We start from the raw sequence: 6,500 nt of genomic DNA on the forward strand, positions 1-6,500 counted from the left end.
CACTTTATCCCATATCTAGGACCATGTGAATCTCACCCCAGATAGGCATATACTATGAGGCAAGGGAGCTGGCCTTTCTTAACCACACTCAATAATCACTGAGAGTTGTCTCTATAAAACTGTATCTCTCTGGAGCAACATCAGAATCCATCAAACTCAGTTTCATCATCTATGGCATCAGTGTAATCTGATTATCTCAGTGGTTTGAGACAGTTGTAAAATATATAAACCTGAAGCTGAAGGTCTTTGGTTCTAATAATAAAAATAAAACTATTTGGGGTGCTTGGTGGCTCAGTTGGTTGAGCATCTGACTCTTTTTTTAAAAATTTTTTATTGTTATGTTAATCACCATATATTACATCATTAGTTTTTGATACAGTGTTCCATGATTCATTGTTTGTTCATAACACCCAGTGCTCCATGCAGAACGTACCCTCCTCAATACCCATCACCAGGCTAACCCATCCCCCTACCCCCCTCCCCTCTAGAACCCTCAGTTTGTTTTTCAGAGTCCATCATCTCTCATGGTTCGTCTCCCCCTCTGACTTACTCCCCCTCATCCTTCCTTTCCTGTTATCTTCTTCTTTTTCTTTTTTCTTAAAATATGTTGCGTTATTTGTTTCAGAAGTACAGATCTGTGATTCAACAGTCTTGCACAATTCACAGCGCTCACTGTAGCACATACCCTCCCCAATGTCTATCACCCAGCCACCCCATCCCTCCCACCCCCAACCACTCCAGTAACACTCAGTTTGTTTCCTGAGATTAAGAATTCCTCATATCAGTGAGGTCATATGATACATGTCTTTCTCTGATTGACTTATTTCACTCAGCATAACACCCTCCAGTTCCATCCACGTCGTTGCAAATGGCAAGATCTCATTCCTTTTGATGGCTGCATAATATTCCATTGTGTATATATACCACAGCTTCTTTATCCATTCATCTGTCGATGGACACCTTGGCTCTTTCCACAGTTTGGCTATTGTGGACATTGCTGCTATAAACATTGGGGTGCACGTACCCCTTCGGGTCCCTACATTTGTATCTTTGGGGTAAGTACCCAGTAGGAGCATCTGACTCTTGATCTCATTTCAGGTCTTGATCTCAGGGTCATGAGTTCAAGCCCTGTGTTGGGCTCCACACTGGACGTGGAACCTACTTTAAAAAAAAAAGAAGAAAAGAAAACTTTTCTCTAATATTCTCAAACAAGAAAGGGAGCTATCTTTCATTCAGAGATAAGGAATGTACAAGGATGAGAGAATAAGGATTCATTTAGTCTTCCATGAGGTGGCATCATTCTAGGACTGGTGGTAGCGGCAGACAGAGGTGTCATACTCAGTTGTGATGTCCAGGGACAGAAAACTGACTGTCTTTCCTTGGGCCATTTGAAAATTGACCTTTCCATGGCATCATCCAGAAGATATCCCCTTAAATCTCACCACTAAGAAGAGGATCATATGCTCCTTCTTAATCTAATTACTGGTGTGGGAGAAATGATTAATATGAAAGACTTAGACTGACCATCTAGGGTTAATTCTTGCTGGACAGTCATCTGTCATAACCATGACAAGCACTTAATACAATATCTGACATATTGTGGGACTCAATAACATTTAACTTATATCATAATTTTTCATATCTTGCCTATATTCATAACTTTTATAATCCTTTTGAACTCACATATTTTTACCACCTGCTTCAACATTTATATTTGTTTATCTTTACTGTAGTATTTTCTGGTCTGAGTAATATAATCAAATAATTATTGAGTAGGCAGGGTAATGGATGTTCATCTTTTTTCTGACACCCTATTTGCTTTGATTCCTTCTCATTGATTTATTGGTAAGAATGTATCTGGAAAAAAAAACAATGTATCTGAGTTTTCATTTATTTTAATTACCTCTCCTTGCAGTATTTCTTACTCCTCTCAGGTGGAGTCCACACAGAGAAATATGGTTAAGTAAAATTGATGGAGTGACTAAAGTCTTAAAGAGTTGGCTGCATAATTAGGGCTCTTATGCAAAACTTTATAATGTGTTATTGTGAATAAAACAGTGTTTCTGTGGAGGAGTGTAAAATAAGGAGAAAAAAGAAGTTGGTAGTGTTAGGGACCATCATTTTTTCACAAGTACAAAAACGTGGGGCCATCAGACAGAAGTACTTTTCTTTTTTTTTTTTTTTAAGATTTTATTTATCTGAGAGAGAGAGAAAGCAAGAGCATGAGTGGCCAGAGGGACAGAGGGAGAGGGAAAAGCAGACTCCCAGTGGGAGCAGGGAGCCCAAGGCAGGGCTCCATCCCAGGGCTTTGGGATCATGACATGAGCTGAAGGCAGATGCTTAACCAACTGAGCCACCCAGGCACCCCCAGAAGTATCTTTCTGGATGTGTGTATAGGGGAGAATGACAGAGGTCTCCCAGGATAACCAAAGGAGTACCACTCATTATGAGGAGAGGAAGTATTATGTCAGTACCATAACTGGGGGACAGCTCCCTGCTTGTTGCCCTGGTGTGTTCTAGTGCAGAACTTCCTCCACTGACACCCACAGAACACCCGCAGAGACCTGAGGCCCTTGTTCACACTGCAGATTTCTGATCTGCTGACTTTGAGAACTACTGACTTTGAGTCACTGGGGAGACAGTGAAAGGATGAGTTTATATATAAGTACTTTGTAAGTTTCTGATACACTTCAAAGTCTGAGAAACATGACATAAATATTAAAAGAATGTAGGAGGAGGAGTTAAGATCACAGAGGAATAGGGGGACCCTAAGCTTACCTCTTCTCTCAAATACAGCTAGATAGTTATCAAATCATTCTGAACACCCAAGAAATCATCTGAGGTCTGAGAAAACAAAACTGCAAGTCTACAAGTAGAAAAGCAACCACCTTTTGGAAGGTAGGAGGCATGAAGGTTTGATTTGGGTGGGGGAGATATAACTGTGGGTACTGCAGTGGGGAGGGAGCCCTGCTTACAGAAAATATTATAAGCAGTGGAGCACAAAGTCTGAAATTTTAGAAGGCCACCACCACCAGGGTTGTGCCTGGCTTAAAGGTGCTCAGGTGGGGAAGGAGTGTGGCGGGCCAGGCATGGACAGCATGGTCAGAGGATCCACTGGGTCACAAGAAGAACGGGTGGCACCCACATGCTGCACTGTTCCCAGGCATAGGAGCAGGGACTCCAGCTGAGGGCAGCAAGCCTGGGTGCCAGCTCTCTGCTCTGCCTTGCCATAAACTCAACTGCTGCACAGTTGTGCAACTGCTTGCCTGGTATGGGCTGGCAAACAGCAAAAAGGTGGCAAGACCCTCCCTCAGAGGATCAGCATGGGTCCTTGCCACGAGAGTCCCTAAAATTTGGAGTTTTAAAACTCAGCCATGCACCTGAGTTAAAACAGCTGGGATACAGGCAGGGGGAAGGCAGGCATCTGACAGAAGCTGGGGACACAAGAGTGATTGGCTTTTCTGTGAGGGCTTCCTGAAGAGTGGGGGGCATGAACTCTCAGCTCTGGGGCTAGAGAGAAGGACACAGCCATTTTCATTCAGCACATCAGTGCTGAAAGCCTTCAGGGAGCAAAATTGTGCCACCTAGTGCAGCCCAGGGCCACTTACACCAAGCCCCACCCCCCTGAGCCCTGAAGGTCCTTCTCCACTAGGGCAAGTCCACCTGAGAGTCAGAGAGCAGGCCCCTCCCCGGAACACCAGCACAAACACCTCACATGCACCAAGCCTACTGATCACAGATGCTGCAAAGCTCTAGCTCTACAGAAAATAGGATCTACCTTCCTTTTTACTTTTATTTTTAATTTTTTATTACTATTTTCTGTCCCTCTCTCTCTTTCTCTTTCCTCTTCTTCTGGGATCCCAGTTATTCTAATATTGTTTCTCTTTATGGGATCACTTATCTTTCAAATTCTCCCCCTCATGATCCCATAGTTATCTCTTTTTCTAAGCTTCTTTATTCTCCTTCATTTTGTCTTCTATATCACTAATTCTCTCTTCTGCCTCATTTATCCTAGCAGTTAGAGACTCCATTTTTTTCTTGCATCTCATTAATAGCCTTTTTAATTTTGATTTGATTAGATTTTAGTTCTCTTATTTCTCTGGAAAGAGATTCTCTAGTGTCTTTTATTCTTTTTTCCAAGCCCAGTTAGTATCTTTATAACTGTTATTCTGAACTCTAGTTTCAACATCTTGCTAATGCCCATACTGATTAAGTCCCTGCCAGTCAGTACCGCCTTTTTTTCTCTTTTTTGAGGTGAATTTTTCCATCTTGTCATTCTGTCCAGAGAATAGATGAATGAGAGAACAAAATACTAAAATGGCAACAACGACCCCAGAGAAATATAGACTAAACAAATCAGAAGAGACCTTAAACAAACAAAAAAAAGAAAAGAAAAGAAAGAGAAAGAATATAATCAGACAGGTGGACAGAATAGAGCAATATACTAGATCCTGTGTGTATTTTGGTTTGTTAGAAAACTAGATCCCAAAATTGTAAAGAAAGAAAAACATATATGTACAAAAACAAATACAATGAAAGGATAGAATGTAACTGTAAAAATGAAAATTAAAAGACAAGAAAAAACAAAAGAGAAAAAAACAACAAGAGAAAAAAGGAAGGGATATAAAGACAGGTGAACAGAACAGAGCAATACACTATATCCTGAATATATTTTGGTCGGTTTGTTAGAAGAAACTACATCTCAAAATTGTAATGAAAGAAAAACTTATACACACACACACACACACACAAATAAAACTAAATACAATGAAGGGATAGAATATAACTGTAAAATGAAAATTTAAAAAATTTATAAAGAGTTCATAAAATAAGAAATTGGTTGAAAAAGGAAAGAGAAAAAAATTGAAAGACTAAAGAATCATGGGGAAAAACCATGAATTCTATATGTATATTCCCCTAGCACTGGAGATTTGCAATTCTCATTGATCGGTAAACTTGGTCTTGGCTGGATGTTCTTGCTGATCATCTGAGGGAGGGGCCTGTTGCTTTGATTCTCAAGTGTATTTGTCCCAGGCGGAATTGCACCACCCTCACAGGGGGCCAGGCTAAGTGTTCTGCTCCAGTTTGCTTTATGTGGCCTTTGTTCCCTAAAGGCTTTCTGCGAAGCTTTAGAGGATAAGAATAAAAACGGTGGCCTCTCAGTCTCTGGTCCTGGAGCTGAAAGCTCGGGGCCGCTCCTCAGTGCGCCCTCAGAGAAAAGCAGTCAATCACTCCTGTCTCCCTGGATGCTTTTCTATTTGTAGAGTTGCCCCTATTCTCTTAGATCTCTGGTTGAGTTCACAGGTGTTCAGAATGATTTGAGATTTAACTGAGTTCCTGGAACCAAACAAAATTAAGGTCTCCTACTCCTCCACCATCTTGATTTCCTCCCCCCCCCATAAGAGTTTCTTAACTATAGAGAACAAAGTGAGGGTTGCTGGAGGTGCGGTGGACAGGGGATGGGCTAAATGACTGATGGGCATTAACGAGGGCACAAGATATAATGAACACTGGGTGATATATGTAAGTGATGAATCACTAAATTCTACTCCTAAACCAATACTACATTATATGTTAACTAACTTGAATTTAAATTTTAAAAAATGTGAAATAGGGGCACCTGGGTGGCTCAGTCAATTAAGCATCAGACTGCAGCTCAGGTCATGATCTCACCCACCTGGGATGGAGCCCTGCAGTGGTCGCTCTGCTCAATGAAGAGTCTGCCTCTCCCTCTCCCTCTGCCCCTCCCCTCACTCATGATCCCTTTCTCTCGCAAATAAATAAATAAAAATCTTTTTTAAAAGTGAAATAGGTTGATCACTAGATGAAAATACTGAAGTCCTAAGAAAAATGTTTTTAAGTAAACATTAACATGGAGTATCATCCATACCTATTGAATTAGAGAGGAAATCTCTGGGTGATGTACAACCTGCAAACTACCTTTCAGTGACATTGTACTTTATCACAACCCAATTAAACATGAAGAACCATAATTCAATCCAAATTCCACAGTGGGAAGAAAAATGTATACTGTATCTATCATGCAGAACTTGGAACAGATGATTATGAAAGCTTAAAAAGAGGAGTGCCTGGGTGGCTCAGTTGGTTAAGCATCTGTCTTCCACACAGGTCAGGATCCTAGAGTCCTGGGATCGAGGCCCACCTCAAGCTTGCTGCTCAGTGGAGAGTCTGCTTAACGCTCTGCCCTTCACCCACTCATGCTCTCTCTCTCTCAAATAAGTAAATAAAATCTAGAAAAAAAAGAAAGTTTATGTTTTTAATTTTTTTAATTTAAATTCAATTAGGCAATGTATAGTAGTTTAAAAAGAGTGTGAAATCTGTCTACATTGATCACAGCCACATGATCACAAAGAATAGATGATATATTCCCATGTAAAATATAAGGAAGATAAAGAAGGTACAGGAACCACTCAGTGATTAAAAGTGAAATATCCCTAGGAGTTGAATTTTACAATATCTTAACTATATTTATAAATGTA

This window comes from Zalophus californianus, chromosome 1 (assembly GCF_009762305.2).
Source record: "Zalophus californianus isolate mZalCal1 chromosome 1, mZalCal1.pri.v2, whole genome shotgun sequence".
Classification (NCBI taxonomy): domain Eukaryota; kingdom Metazoa; phylum Chordata; class Mammalia; order Carnivora; family Otariidae; genus Zalophus; species Zalophus californianus.